The sequence below is a fragment of the Lissotriton helveticus genome, chromosome 3_2 (genome assembly GCF_964261635.1).
Source record: "Lissotriton helveticus chromosome 3_2, aLisHel1.1, whole genome shotgun sequence".
NCBI lineage: Eukaryota > Metazoa > Chordata > Amphibia > Caudata > Salamandridae > Lissotriton > Lissotriton helveticus.
Genome location: NC_136062.1, coordinates 286,167,840 through 286,183,972, shown reverse-complemented (window position 1 = coordinate 286,183,972; position 16,133 = coordinate 286,167,840). Strand labels below are relative to the sequence as shown.

Here is a 16,133-nt window from a genome sequence, read left to right as displayed (position 1 = left end):
TATTTAGACCTGTCAAGTGTACCGTACCACCTTCAGCATGTCCTCGCTGTGCACTTTTTAGGTTGTGGCTTTTGCTAGCGAAGGGAGACAAACCATGTGTGCGCACAGACAGGCCATGTGCACGCGCATGGTGTCTCCTCTCTGCAAGCAGATAGGAAAAGTGTTCATGAAGCAGACGAGCCGCGGCGCACAGGCATTCCAAGGGCACCTGTTCCGAGCACTTCCCTTTTCTCTTATCTGATGGGCCATTACTCACGTCTTCTGTTTCCTGCCCTCGCAACTCTACCCCCCACCCCACTCTCTCTGCAGTTCCTCCCCTCCAGTGCTGTGTGGGGCGCAACGGCAACCGCTTGTTCAAGCAAAGTAGCAGAAAGCGGTTTTTAAACATTGAAAAGTGCACACCAGACTTAAGCATTACAGAAAAACTCCAATGTCGACTGTTAATGGACAGACAACTCCACCAGCACGAATGCATAGTTTCTTGGTAAAAAACACCTGGATAACCAGTGGGAACAGCCTGCAACATAGGGTCTTTTAAAAGTCACGCCCATTTTAATTTAACATGGTCATGAAATCAGGAGCTGTGGCAATTCTTGTTTTTCTCTGTCATTCCTCCTTCATTCTCAACCCCCTGCCTCACAGAGGCACTCTGTTTGTGCTGCAGCGCTTGGAGGTAGCTTCTCAGCACCGAGCACTATACAAAATACAAATACATCATTTGATGGAATGGAATCTTAATGTCAAAACAAAATTCTGCACATGTGGATGCGTAAGAAAGCAGAAGACCAAAGTGACACATTTCTCATGAGCGGTAAACACATGTAACCTACACTAGTGCCTTGAAAAACACAGTATTCTGGGAAGCACTATAGAACACTCCCAGAAATAAAAACTCTCTTTACAGTAGGAGTGCGCAGGCAGGAGGGTACACCCAAGGGCAGAGAGCCTCAGACACAGCGTTTACGAGCCCTGGCAACAAAAAAAAACAATTTGAAGTCATGTTTCACCAAATACACTCACACCCTTTGCAGCATGGAGGAAGCTTCCAGGTGCGGTTCACACTAGAGAGAGGCGCTCCCTGCATTCCTCCGCGGCGGCGGCACTAGGCGCTATGTGTCAGCGGCCATCGGAGTCTTTGTTAGCTGCCACTGACCACCCATCTCACCACAGACCGACAGGGTCCTACAGCCTCGCTCTCAGAGGCCCTTGACAGTTCTGGTGGTAAGAGCGAGGCCCCTCTTCTGATGCCCGTGTCACCAGGGCGAACCGGGAACAGACGGGCCCACGTGGAAACATAAAAACATATCTCACAAAAACCTAAACTCCGAAATAACGGTTGCCAAACTCTTGCCCTTACATTAAAAAAAAACATAAACGTCGACCGTTATCTAATTCCTAAACCCACGTCACTACATTAGGAGGGGGTTTGTTTCTTCATCTGACACCACTGCTCACTGAGCCCTTCCAGAACGGAGGGAGGGGAGGCTTACGCGTGGGGAATTCGAGCAGCTTTGGGCAGCGCTAGAGACAACTATCAGAGATAGGCCTCCATTTTACCCTCCACGCTAAGTTTCTTTTTCATTTTTTTCTTCACTCCTTTTCATTTGTTCGTTCCTTCCATTTTATTGTACATTATTCAACTCTCCCTCATTCCTTCGTCTTCCTTCCTTTCATGTCTTTTCTCCTCATTCCTTCCTGTCCTTACCTGTATTTCTTTTATCTTCTCTTCCTCCCTTTTTTTTACTTCCTTCGTATTTTAATTAACTTTTCCTCCTTTCTCCACCTTACTTTATACCTGCCCACTTTCTACCTTCCTTCATCTTTCTTTTCTTTCTTTCTCACTTCTGTCGTTCTTCACTCTTTTCATTTGTACGTTTATACCATTTTGCCATACTTTCAGCTCTTCCTCCTTCATTTCTGTCAACATTTCATCATTCTCTTCCTACTTCTTCGCTTCCTTAGTTGCTCTTTTGCTTCGGGTCTATTTTCCTTAACCATTCCATCTCCATCTTTCTACTCCTTCCATCTGCTTCCATTCCTTTCAGCCGTACTTCCTTCTTCCCCTTATTTTTTCTTTTATATATATCTTGTTCCTTCATTCACTTCCTTCGTTTCTACTGTCCTATCTTCTAATTTGAGTTTATTGCCCCATCGGCCATTGCCATTCTTCACACTTATTTCATCTCCCCCCCTCTATACCATCCTCGCTTTCATTCTTCCTGCTCCACTAACCCTCCTTTTGTTCCTTTTCTTATTCCTTCCTTCACTCCCCCTCCCTCCCTTGCTCATCTGCACTCCCCTTCCTATGCACTTTCCTTTCCTTCCTTTCATGGTTAGTGTACTGCTTTTCTCCCTTCCCACTCCCTTTCTTCCTTTTTCCCATGCTTCCTTTTTTCCCCTCCTTTCATTCTACACTCTTTCCTTTCTTCCCTTTGCGCACCTCCCTCTCCTTTCTTCCCTTTTTAACTCCTTTGCTTTTGTTTGTCTTTCCTTCTGTCCTTTCTACCTCCGTCCCTCCTTCCGTTCTTCACTCTTTCCTTCCGTCACTTAGTTCATGCCTGCCCCCCATCCCTTCACGCAGTCCTTTACCTCTTCCCTTGAAAGCCAGGGAGGCGGCAGCTGCCCTCTCATCCAACGTACATTCTAATTTCGTACCTGCAGCGCTGCGAAGGTCCATTTTCCTGACCAAAAAAATACATCATTGCCTCGAAAGCAGTGAAAAGAGGCAATCTGCGGGCGCTGTTGTTAGATTAATCATTGTGTTCCAGCCTGTGCCACGCACCCTGCCCTGCTTGTTAATTTAAGCTACCAGTGCGTTTCATGCCGGAAATGCTGTTTATTTTGGGGCCTGGCCTTTTGCTTTTAATTCCGGCCCGGCCGGACCCTCAGTGCTGTAATCAGGGATTGCATATTTTCATGCAAAGGACTGGACTCACCTGCGGGCGGCAGACAGGGGGTCTAGATGTAATAAATTATGGAGTGCCTCTCCTCAGCGTCGACTCGTATAATGTCTGGCCTCTCAGATTACGAGATGCCTGCCTCCTCCTAAATCCCCTCTGCAAGTCACACGCACTTTTTGAAAAGATGATCATGCGCATTGGGGCTGCGCAATGCGCATGATCATCATCACCAGACCCACCCCAGCTAAGGGTGAACTGTGAAACCACGGCGCGCAGATTCGGCAGGGGCAGGAAGACACCTGAGCGTTGCGAGCAGCATGCAGTTTATGTGCAGCTGCAGGTGGATTTCTTTTAATAAAAGAAAATTGTGTAAGGTGCGTGCAGCGCCAGCAGCATAGTTGCACTTGAATGCTGCTGGCGCTGCCTTGAGCGGAGCGAAGAGAGACACGGCAGAGCACTAGTCTGACTGTATTTCAACACAGTCAGACTAGTACGGTCAGGGTCCAAATCGGCCCCCAGCACAAAAACCGGCCCCCTGTCCCAAAACTGGCCCCCACCCCCTCCAGCCGACCGGGGGATTGCCCGGTGCCCGACATTATCAGTCCGGGCCTGACTGGGTGCAGCGCCATGGGTGCCTAGGAAGGAAACGTAAATAAAATGGGAATACTGGACCAACTGTTAGGAAGAATTACCGATCAACAATTGCATAAAATGAAAGGGGGCCAGATGTGTGACTGTTTTTAGCGGTCGCAAACGAGAAATTAGGGTATTTGCGACCGCTAAAATGGGTTGTAGTATTTACTAACCCTATTTTGCGAGTCAATAACCTATTACCGACTCGCAAAATAGGGTTTGCGAGTCGCTATTAGCAAGGGGTTTGCCAAGAGCGTCCCTTCCTAATAGCGAGTCGCAGGGGGATGTACCATTATTTTGCAACCACAAATGCAGTTGCAAACACTTGCAGTTTACCACCTACTTCAAGTAGAAGGTAAGTCATTCGCAAATAGGAAGTTGTCCTCATGGGACCCCTTCCCCTTTGTGAATATATGTGAAAATATTTTCCCACGGACCACTGCCTGCCCTTAAAAAATTTAAAGAAAACTTTTCAGTTTTTTCTTTTAAACGTATACCATTTTCCTTTAAGGAAAAAGGGCTGCATTTGGAAAAAACATTCGCTTTATTTAAAAAGCAAACACAGACATTGTGGTCTGCTGTCCCCAGCAGTCCACCATCCCTGTGATTCATCTCGCCCAGTCCCAGTGGGTCGCAAATTGCGACCTGCCTCATGATTATTTATGAGGCAGGCCATTTCTGACCCCATTGGGAAATGCTAAATGTGTCTGACACACATTAGTACATTGCGTTTTGCGAGTCGCAAATTGCGTGAATCGGAATAGTCGTATATCTGGCGCTGAGTTGTAGCAGCAAGTTCATTCGGCTGTGCGATAGGGCAGGTATGGAGTGAGTGACTCATCACACTCAAATGTAGTTAAGTCCTGTGTGTTGAGCGCCTTCCACAGACATCCTCCTGAAGACCTTAGGGTCCAGTCCAGTGGCGCAAACACAGTCTTTGATTGCTGAATGATCAAGAAAATTAGTACCATTACTTATAACACAACCAATTATTTCAGCGCCAAATTACCATTTGGCTCACGGTGGGTACTTTATGGTGTGAGGGATGGTTAATATTACAATTAATTTTAAAATTTCTAATACGTGTATTTTCCTTCATAATACAGTAAGCAATGTTTATGTTTTCTTCTCAAATGCCGCATATAAATTCAGAAATTATACTGAAGAATACTTGTTCATACCTAACCACTTTTGTGTTATAACCCCAAAGATCTGCCAACCTACCCCCAATAGAGATCTGCACAGTTTGTCTTGCACCGTGCATAATTGTAGTCCTTCACAGTAAACATAAAACGCGAGCTGTTTGGTTTACTCACTGGCTCAGTTAACCTCCCTTTGCTAACTTTTCTGTAACGGTTGAACTCGCAACAAGAAAGCTCAGTCCCTCCTTACATAGCTTCATCCAGCTATAGACACTGTTAATTGTCGACACAAAGTTAATCCGACCTTTGAATCCACTGCAGTAACATGATGGCTGAATGTTATAACTGTACTGCTTCGTGTTACTTATCACGAATTTAAAATGACTGAACTAATGATTTATCTGTTCCTAAACCAAAATGGAACCCACGCAAATTCTATTTACCGTCACGCAGGAGAAGAGGGAGAGACTACGGGCCGCATCAGTCCCTGAGCGCGAGACGAGTATTCCGGTAGAATCTGTAGATCATCCCTTCACCCAAATGATATGTATGCTGAGTTTGTTTTATGGTTCACTCGTTTTTTTATTGATGTCCTACAGGCTTCGGCATTGTATTAGAGCAAAGGACATTCATTCTACTTGAATAACATAACTAATAATAAAAGCCCTGCAAACTTTCCTCCCAGTCTCACTTTGTCTCTCTCACACCTACCAGCTCTCCCCCTCCCCCCGCTCCCGAAGTCTAGTTCATGTTCAATGCACAATAATGTGGTGTGCTGCAGAAGTGTTGCCGTTTCCATATCAACTGGTACCAAAAGGACTGTAGACTTTCTGTAGTTACCGTTTCAATCCTGCTGTTTCCTGGAATCTGTCTTGTGGATGCGGTCAGATTGGTCATGGTCATGAGTATATCACCTGCAAGCAGCTCTGCTTTAAGTGTACCTACCCCTCCGATGCCTTAAATGTATCTTATTCTCTATGGGAGTAGTTCAGTGTATAGAGCAAACAAAGTGCAGACAGGGCACCATTGCCTCGTACCCATGTAAATGTGAATTTGTAGTGCCCGTCTCCCATTTACACTAGGAGGCCCTCGTGCTGTATATACTGCACACGTCCAAACTATAAGCTCCTCTCCTATGCCCATGTGCATTAGTCCTGCCCTCATGAACCCCTGTTGACCATATCAAAGGCCTACCCCCCATCCAGTGAGAGAAGCACAATCTGTTCCTGCCTTTTCTCAGCTATGTCCATCCAGTGCAGGAACGTCTTTATGCTGTCTCTGGTGTACCTTCCCTTTATAAAGCCCACCTGGTCTGGATGTACCAGTTTGGGCAGTACAACGCCTATACTTGATTTGAGTATCCCACAAACATCTTACAGTTTACATCAGGGATATTGGTCCATAAGATTCACAGAAGCCAGTATCCATCCCAGGTTTCTGTAAAAGTGCAATGCGGGTTCAATCATGCTGGTCAGTTCTTCTCTTTTCTCTCAGAAGAAATTAAATTATTTCAAAAGCAAACTCTAGCAGATAAGGCCAATGTTTATAGAATGTGGTAGAGTATCCATCTGGCCCTGGAGCCTTGCCTAGATGGAGTTTCTTAATGGCTAGTAATATTTCTTCCTTGGAAATAGGTTCCTCTAATTTCCCTTTGTCCTCTTCAGTCAGCCTTGGTAATGCCAGTGGCTTACGAATCCCTCCTCTCTACTCATCTGTGTGGTTCTTCAATACATAGTTGTTGGTAAAAAAGCCTACATGCCTCCTGCTTTCCCCCATCTGATTCAACCGGTCTCCCACCTGGATCCTTCACCTGTGCTGTACAGCACAGGTGGAGGAGTATACCGTTGCTGTCCTTAATTTGTTTGTCAACAACGTCACCAACCAGATACCACAGCTTGATCTGTAGTGCTATTAACAGCTGCCAGGTGCACCGGGATTGAGTACATTTGTATTATTTTTCAAGATCTAGTAATTTGTGCTTCTGAAAGAGACTATTAGTTATGGATTCCTCACCTTAAAATTACCCCCAGGCGTCAGACTGGCTCCGGCGAATTTTTCTTCAGCAGTACCCCTGCACGTTGGTAGGTGGCGTCAGTCGACTCCGCATTGGTCGTTGGCGTTGTGATTGCCGAATGACGTTGAGGTATCTACTTAGACGCTGCCCCTGCACGCTGACGTTAGTTCTTTCTTTTTCTGCGCCAGCCAGCGCAGATCCGGAGAGAGCAGTACCTCGAGTCACTTTTTGACTCTCTTTTTGTGACTTTTTGTTGACTTCTTTTCGAGTCGTCATGACTCCTTGTGCACAGGGATGTCATCTCATCGGACCGGCTTCAAGCCTTGTGGCTCCTGCCACAAGCGGATGTCTGTAACAGACCCCCATCTCGTGTGCCTATGGTGTCTGGAGCGCAACTACGACCGTGCTCCGACTGCCGGGCCATTTCCTGAATTCTTTGCGGTAGCAGTCCCGAAAGCTTCTAGGCCCAGCAGTCGGTTCTGCGCCGATCGAGGTCGCGGGTGAGAGGGAGGTCGCGGGACCGGTCGCAGAGCCATCGCCACCACTCCTCGTCGAAGTCTTCGTCTTCGGGTAAGTCAAAGCACAAAAAGAAGGCAAAGAAACATCGTCGCTCTACGCGTTCTCCCCGTCCGTCGGAAAAGGTGGGTTTCGGACGGTAGTCGCCCGGCTCTGTCTGCAGAGCCTGTTGGGTCGGCTCTGAGACTCCCTCCCTTTCCGGGAGCCGGAGCGACCTCTGCCCAACTTCATAGCTTTTAAAAAGCCCTCCATTCCATCTTTGGGCAGCGCGACTCCACCGGCGCGCCTTCGTGCCCCGCTGACTCGGCTGGGGGTTCTAGGCCTTTGATGCCGGCGGCTTCGGTGCCACAGGGCCCCCCAGGGATCGAGCCCTGGATCCGGATCGGCTCCGGTCGACCTTATGACACCCCCTCCGGTGCCAAACCAATTGGCGACACCTGGGCCCCCTGCAACAATAGTTGTGTCCCCAACTGACATCGCCCTGAGTGGCTACCAGAGGAGAGTGAGGTGGACTGGGAGGGGTCTGTGGACCCTCTGGCAGTCCAGTTAGAAGAACTGGACTGGAGAGAGGAGTTGGGTGAGGCCAGCGGTCTGGAGACCTCCACAGACCTTGGCATGCTATCTCCCCCTACCGTGACTATGGAGAAGTGTGCATTATATGCAGTAGTGTTGCGTAGGGCGGCTGAGGCCTTAAACCTTGAGCTTCCTACTATGGCTGTCAGGACTAACCTCCTGACCAAGGTGCTTCAACCGGCAGTGGCCTCTTCGGTGCCCCTGCTGCCATTCAACGAGTCCCTCACAGACATCCTTTTGGGCACTTGGTCCAAGCCCAACACAGGGGCTCCTGTGGATAGGATGACTGCCCGACGCCACCGCCCGACCGCGTGCGACTCCGTTTTCCTATCCCCACACCCCACCCCGAGCGCTTGGTGGTCCAAGCCTCGACTTCCAAGGGCACATTCCCTACAGCACCACCTGATTGGAATCAGAGAAGCTGGACCATCTCGGGAAGAAGATGTTTTCTTCCTCCAGTTTCGGACTGTGGCCGGTGAACAACACATATCTCTTGGGCCGTTACTCCCCTTCTGTGTGGGAGAGGATCGCACAGGTGTTGCCACAGTGCCCGGAGGAGGCCCGGCCCGTGCTCTCTCATGCAGTTACCGAAGGGAGAGACGCAGCGAACAACGTCATTAGCCCTAAGACGCTTCACCTGGCTGATGTCCACTGGATTTTTGGGTGATGTCCAAGCTACTCTTTTGGACATGCCCTTTGATGGCCATCGCTTGTTTGGCGACAAAGCAGACAAATGCGCATGAGCACTTTAAAGACTCCAGGGCTACGGCCAGGTCCTTGGACCTCGCTTTTCGCACCTTTCGCGGCTATAGAAGGGTTGCCCCGCCAGGTTCGGCCCAGGGCCACAAGGCTGCGCAAGATGTCCAGTCTCTGCGACGGCAGGAACGTGGGAACCCATGGGTCTGGGGGCCAGCGGGATGGGCTAGTTCACCAGCGCCCCCTCTGCAGCAGCCTCCAAGCCCTCCTAGTCCCACCTCTCAGGGCCACCATTCGCCAGTGGGCGGCAGGATTCGCCATCACCTCCCTCACTGGACACGGACAGGTGGGTCACATCAGACAGGTGGGTTTTGCAGATAATCCGAAGGGGCTACTCCCTCCCCTTCGAGACAACCCCTTCTACTATTCCACCTCAATCGCCTCGTATGTCGGAGGATCACTTGGCCCTTCTCCAAGTCGGGCTCCACATCAACCTTGAGTTTCGGGCGGTCCGTCTTGCACTGAAGGCATTCCTTCTTTCTGTCAAAGGGAGAGTAGTGCAGGTGTTCACAGACAACACCACCGCCTTGTGGTACTGCAACAAACAAGGCGGGGAGGAGTCATGGACCCTTTGTCTGGAGGCACTTGGTCTCTGGATATGGCTGGAACATCAGGGCATGTCCCTGGTGGTGCAACACCTGGCAGGTTCTGTAAACGCCAGGGTGGACAAACTCAACCGCCGGTGCATGATGGATCACGAATGGCGTCTTCACTTGGAGGTGGTGGAAGGTCTCTTTCAGCAGTGGGGAGAGCCTTGGTTAGATCTATTCGCACCGAAGAGACCACGCAATGTCATCATTCTGTGCGTTGGAATTTCCAAGGCAGCACTCGCTAGGCAGCGCTTTTCGCGAGTGGAGTTGTGGTCTACTCTACGCCTTTCCGCCTATACCACTTCTACCCAGAGTGCTGAAGAAGATCAAGCGCGACCGGGCCCAAGTCTTTCTTGTGGCTCCGGACTGGGTTTGAAGAGTATGGTATCCCGAGCTACTCAACATGGCTATCGATCTCCCGATCCGACTGCCTCTTCGGAAGGATCTTCTGTCGCAGCAACAGGGGACGGTCCTCCACCTGAACCTGTCCAGCCTCCACCTCCATGCGTGGAGATTGAGCGGCGACAGTTGGCAGCTTTCGACCTTCCTCCCGAAGTCTGTAACTTTATCTTGGCAGCCAGGCATCCCATCACCAAAACTGTATAAGCCTGTAGATGAAACAAATGTGTGGCGTGGTGTGCAGCAAAGTCTGTGGATCTCCTTTCTGCCCCCCTTTCAGAGGTTCTCCTCTTCATTCTTTCTTTGGCCCAGTATAGCTCTGCTCAGGGCACTATAAAAGGCTATTTTTCCACTGTTTCGGCTTTTCTTCGGCTTTTCTTCGGCTTTGCTTCGGCTTCCTGATCAGCCTTCTCTTTTCAAGTCCTCTATTGTAAATCGCTTCCTTAAGGGCATTACTCATTTGTTTCCTCCAATTCCTTTTGTAATGCCCCAGTGGTACTTGAACCTAGTTCTGACCTACCTTATGTACCCTCCTTTGGAGACACTGCATAACAGTCCTCTCAGACTTTTGACTCCTAAAGCTGCCTTTTTGATTGCCATCACTTCTGCTCGCAGGATGATTGAGCTTCAGGCTCATTCTTCCAAACCTGCATTCCTGGCTGTTCATACGGACAAAGTTGTCCTTCGCTGTAGGCCTTCTTTCCTTCCCAAAGTGGTTACCTCTTTTCACATAGGACAGGCCATCATTTTGCCCACCGTCTACCCACATCCTTCTAAAGATGAGAAGAGGTTCCACCATCCGGATCCAAACCATGTGCTTTCCTTATATCTGGATCGCTCAAAGCAATTCCAGGTGGATGACCAGCACCTTGTTGGCTATGGTCGGGCCGTGCAAAAGCGGACCATCTCTGGATGGGTCATTCTTTGCATCAAAATCTGTTATTCCTTGGCAAAGAAGGAGCCTCTAATAGGACCGCGCACCCATTCCACTAGGGCGATGGCAGACACTACTATTTTGGGAAGTGGAATCCCTCTTCATGACTGTGAGAAATTGACCTGGTATATGCTGTCCACTAATTAAAGTGGGCACCTTGGACCAGTCCAAACGACCCATATGATGTATGAGGTCAAAGATAACCTATAGAAAGCTATCCTAGTGGTGGCTGTGGAGAGCAGCCTTCAGGCCTAATTTTGAAGGAATGCAAAGCAGCTTGTTTTACCAGAATATCACCTCCTGAATTCATCAAAGGAAAGGGGAACCATACAGATGTTATATAAAAATATGTATCTGAAAGAGACACGTGAGTGATAGATTCCTTACCTTAGAATATCCCCAGGCATCAGACTGGATCCGGAAAGTTTTGCTTAGGAGTACCCCTGCGCGTCAGTAGGTGGCGTCCTGCGGCTCCGTGACCGTTGTAGGAAGGTGGAATCTGACTGTATGGTTACCCCCACTTGTATCCTGGTGTTTTGCTGGTTTTTGACTTAGTTGGACTAGGACCCTGCTATTCGGGGCCCCAGTCTATCTGCTTTCCCTATAAAATTGATACCATGTACTTTAGGTACATACCAGATTGGTTACTGGGTCACCCTTGTGAGCCCCTGAAAAGTGTACCATAGGTACCCAGGCCTACCAGGAGCTGCAGCATGTATTGTGCCACCCCTGGTCTGCCTTCCAAACTGACACCACAGGTCTATTCACACAGCCTGGGTAAGGTGGTGTAATCACCCCTTACTTAGATATAGTATACCTATATCTATATATACATATAGACACATATACACCTATAAGTCACTCCTATGGCAGGCCTTAACAATCCTGGAGGCAGAGTGCTTGGTTGTATGTGAAAGGGTGCCCTAGCAGGAGCTGAGCCCCTCTGCAGCTTTCGGAACCATCTCCTTATAGCTGTTATATGATATAGCCATACCATATACTTTTAAGTGCATTATAATCCTCACGGTTAATGCTAACTTTGGTTTGGCTTTATCAAAACATGTCGTGTAAGGTGTCAAACACTTTGGAATACTACCCCCTCACCAGTCCTGGCGGCGGGGGTAGCATTCCACCCTTCTAGAGGGAGAAGACATGTAAGTACTGGTTTACCCGGTTAAAGTTAAACAGAGCCTCAGCATCACAAAATGGATGCTGCTGCCACAGACACTAGTCTGACCTCCTGTTGCTGGACGAAACTCCGACAGGGGAGGCCTGAACAATAGGTTTCCTGTCCAGGGAGGTGCCAGCACCTCCCAGACAGGCTTTAGTGTATTGGGGCAAGGAGGGCAGCATTCAGTGAATGCTTTTCAGACACTGCCTGGGGCACACAAGGTGCTCCATGCATTTCCCAGTTCACACCTGTTGCTGGGGCACTCTGCCCCAGCTCTGGCGCGAAACTGGACAAAGGGAAAGGGGTGTAACCATCCCCTTCCCAGGTCCACCCATAGGAGGGACCTTAAGGGTAGTCCAGCCCCTAAATTTAGTATAAGTATAGGAGCCCAGTCACTAGGACTTTAGATTACCCTGGACGAAACTCTGAAACATAAATCCTGGACCTTCGACATTCCATTTCGACTGGAAGACGGAAGACATCTCCCTTGTGGTCAAGGAGTGACCACCCTGTTCAAGCAGGCACCAACAGCAACTTTGCTGATCTGAATTTTCGAGGCTCCCATCGGATCCCGAAGAATCTGAGACACAGGACATAGACTTCCAGACATCTCTGACCCCGACCTTCGCTCACAGCAAAGCTGAGACCTGTGGAGGACATGAGAGACGTGGGACCGGAACTCCTGGACATCCTGCATTTTGCAAGCTGCACTCACTTCACGAGGTAACTCGAAGTCGTGCATTGGGGTGCTTGAAGCCCCAGACCCGAGCACCATTTGCACCGAAGCTCAGAGGCCCCCACTCCACGAGTGACCCGTGGGCCCTGTTTTTGCATTGCAGCTCGACGAGTCTTCGCGGTTCCTAGTGCGTTGGCTAGTGAGCCCCCCCGAAGACTTTCCTTTACATCTAACTTGCTTTCCTGGTTGCTCCAACTTCCCTACAAAGGAAAAGTTCCTCAGACCTTGCTGTTCTGCTCCAAAGCCAATCTTGACATCCTGCGTCGGTTGCGTTTGCCAAGGCTTGTTGGGTCCAGTCCGGATACCGACACCGCAGTCAACTAGATCCTTCGTTGGACAGCTCGAATCCAGTTCCTGGTCGTCGTTGACTCCTCCTGGTCCTCGTGGCTGAAGAGACAAACTTTACATCTTCACCTGAAATCACCCGACATCTGGTGGCATCTTCCTATCGTCGCCCTGGTCACTGGCAAGTGACCCAGACTCTGTCCCTTCTGCTTTCAGGTTCTACAGATCTTCGATCCACCCTTGGATCCACTCGGACACTTTTCCTCTGGTCGCCTGCAGCACTTCTTTGCAGCTCTCCATTGAAATTGACGACGAAATCCGACACAAAAAGACACCTAGGCACTCGGCTTCCCTGGGTGAGGTAACACGAGTACTCCGGTGCTCCCGTGGGTCTTAACTCTCGAAGTCTCCTAGTTTAAAAGGGTTCCATCGTAGTTAATCCGGAAGTGTCCTTAAATTGTATATTTGTAACTTCTACGTTTCACATAGAAAGTCAATGATAACCCGCGGCTGTGTTTAGACACTGCACATATCTCCCGTGGGCCTCCTACTTCCTAACCTTTGGTTGTTTAGAGTATCCCCAGCGATTCCACAGGCCCCAGGCCTGCTTTCTAATTCTCTCGTGGTTCTTATACCACTATTTTAGTATCTGGTTTGTGAGGCCCCTAGGGCATAACATATACTGTGCAACTTATCGTATAGTAATTGAGTAACTTGTATCTTACTTTTACCTCTGATCTCATAAAGAATGCAGAGGGGTTGTGTTTAGAATAAATACATATATATTTGATATATACCTTTTGTGTTGTCCTTTCATTTGGTACTCAAGGGATTTAATTGGTAAAACAACTTGCTTAAAACGCTCTCTGAAGTCTTAACCTGATGACTGCTGGTCCATGCTACCACTAGGATAGCTTTCTTTATGGTTGACTTTATATCCACCATCAATAAGGGTCGATTAGACTGGTGCAAAGTGCCCACTAGAACTAGTGGACATCATATGTCAGGCTAACTTCTCACATCCGTCAATAGCGTCGTCAGCGCCGAGATGACATCACAGAGGGTACTTAGTCGCCACCCATGTGCGCTGACGTCAGTTCTTTCTTTTGTCACTCTAGCAAGCGCAGATCTGGATCGAGCATGTACCTCAGTCATTTTTTGACTACTCTTTTGGGACTTTTGTCTCCCCTTTTTTCTCCTTGTGCACCTAGGCATACCCGGTTTCGAATCTTGCGGGTCGTGCCGCCTTAACATGTCGGTGGCGGACCCCCACGATGTGTGCCTCTACTGCCTGGAGACCGATCACGACTCCTGGGACAGCCGAGACTGTTGTGCCATGGCCCCGAAGGCCTTGCTGGTGCGGCGACGGAAATTGCTGGAAGTCCGGCATTCCTCTCACCGCCGCTCCAGGTCTAGGGGCCGTTCCCAAGAATGCTCGCGGGACCAGAGCAGTCGCTCCTCGGGCTCCAAGTCTTCGCCTTCGGATTCCGGTAAACGATGCCATAAAAAGAAGTTGAATGAGCGTGTTCACATTCCGATGTCCCCCCGTCGCTCCCCAGTGGCGGACGAGGGGGACAGGTGCTCCGCCCCTATGGGCGGTTTAGGTAGGTATAGCTTACCCGCTATACCAAGGTTCGTCAGCGACTCAGAACAGATGCAAGAATTTCTTGCTGCCAAGGACTGCCTTTTCAGGCCCCGGGCTCCCGCCGGCGCGTCTTCGGGCGCCGCGGTCCCATGTCCAGATCCTGCTGGCCCTGCGGCACCACCACCGGATCCGGCCCTGGCACCACAGAATCCTGCACCGCTGGCTCCGGCACCACGAGGTGCGTCGTCGGCTCCAGCCCTGGAGCCGCACTGGGTACCGTTTAACCCACCCCTGCCCCGGTTCCCGGACCATTTTGTTCTGACCTGGGACCCAAAATGGGAGGCGGCTCATGCCCGGCTCCGGCCGGCGCTGTTCTCTCCGCTGTTCCCGACACCATTCGGCCCTTCTCCAGCTCCGGCTATGCCGCCGCGACCGCCCCCCTCCACGCTGGAGGTGAACAACTGGGACGGGTTCGAGGACCCCCTTGCCCGGCAATGTGACTCCGAGCAAGATTGGGTGGACGAACTGGAAGACGCAGGCAAACTTGATGTTTCTTCTGACCCAGGGTTTTCCTCTCCTCCGACTACTATGGAGGAGGGTGCTTCCTACACGTGGTGATGGGTCGGGCTGTGGAGGCTCTTAATCCCTTACGGAGGTGCTCCAGACGGTGTCTACATCGTCGGAGCCGCTGCTCTCTTTCAATGAGGCCCTTACCGAAGTCCACTTGGGCACTTGGTTGCGTCCGGCCACGGGGGCGCCAGTGGATAAAAACGTCGCCAGGCATCATCGCCCGGCGCCTGGTGATCCTGCCTTCCTGACCACTCTCCCTACCCCACCCCACTCACCCTCTCATCCTGAGAGCCTGGTCATTCAGGCCTCGACGTCACAAAGTGCATTTCCCACGGCTCCACCCGATAAGTTCTCTAAATGGCTGGAACAATTTGGCAAGAGGTGTTCTCCTCTGCTAGCTTAGGGCTGCGGTCGGTTAATACTGCCTGCTTGTTGGCCCGTTACTCCCACGCAGTGTGGGATTCCGTGGCTCAGGTCTTGCCTCAGTGTTTTGAGGAAGTCCAGGCTGTCCTTTCCCAAGTGATTACTGAAGGTAAGGATGCGGCTAAGTTTGCCATCAGGTGTGGTTTGGACACCGCTGATTCGTTGGGCAGGGCAATTTCCACGACTGTGGTGTTGCGGCGCCATGCCTGGTTGCGTTCAACTGGGTTCTCGCCCGATGTCCAGGGCTCCCTCATGGATATGCCGTTTGATGGTTCTCTCCTCTTTGGCGATAAGGCCGACAGTGCATTGCAGCGCTTTAAGGACTCCCTGCCCACGGCCAAGTCCTTGGGCCTTTCTACAAAGTACCCTGCCACTCCTGGGTTTCGTTCCTTTCGTGGCCAGGGCAGAGGCTCCCAGGCGCGCTCCTCCAGCAAACCTGTGCAGAACCAGCCTCAGCGCTGCCGTGGCTTCGCATGGGCTGGTCTGGAAACCAGTGTGCAGGTCAGTCTACCTCTACCCCCGCTGCTTCCACCTCTAAGCCTTCCTAATCCGAGATTCAGGGCGCACCCCACGCTGGTGAGTGGCAGGGTCCGCCACCACCTCCACCACTGGCGAGAATTTACATCGGACAAATGGGTGCTGCAGATAATCTGCCAGGGTTACTCTCTTCCCTTTCAGTCCTCTGCTCCAGCCATGCCACATTTCGGTGCCACCGCTTGTCGGGGGATCATTTGGCTCTTCTACGACAGGAAGTCAGAGCCTTCCTGGCCAAGGGGGCCATTGAGTGCGTTCCCGGTCCGGAAGTGGGGAGTGGTTGTTATTCTCACTACTTTCTGGTCCCCAAGAAGGACAAGGGGGGCCTGCGCCCCATCTTGGACCTCCGGGTCGTCATTCGCTTCCTCCGGA

General features: G+C 50.5%; 1 protein-coding gene across 2 annotated transcripts in view; it reads left to right on the top strand.

Annotated features, from left to right (window-relative positions):
• The window catches only part of SCAPER (S-phase cyclin A associated protein in the ER), a 3,246,499-nt gene that overhangs the window by 2,181,258 nt on the left and 1,049,108 nt on the right, over positions 1 to 16,133 (top strand). The window lies entirely within an intron of this gene.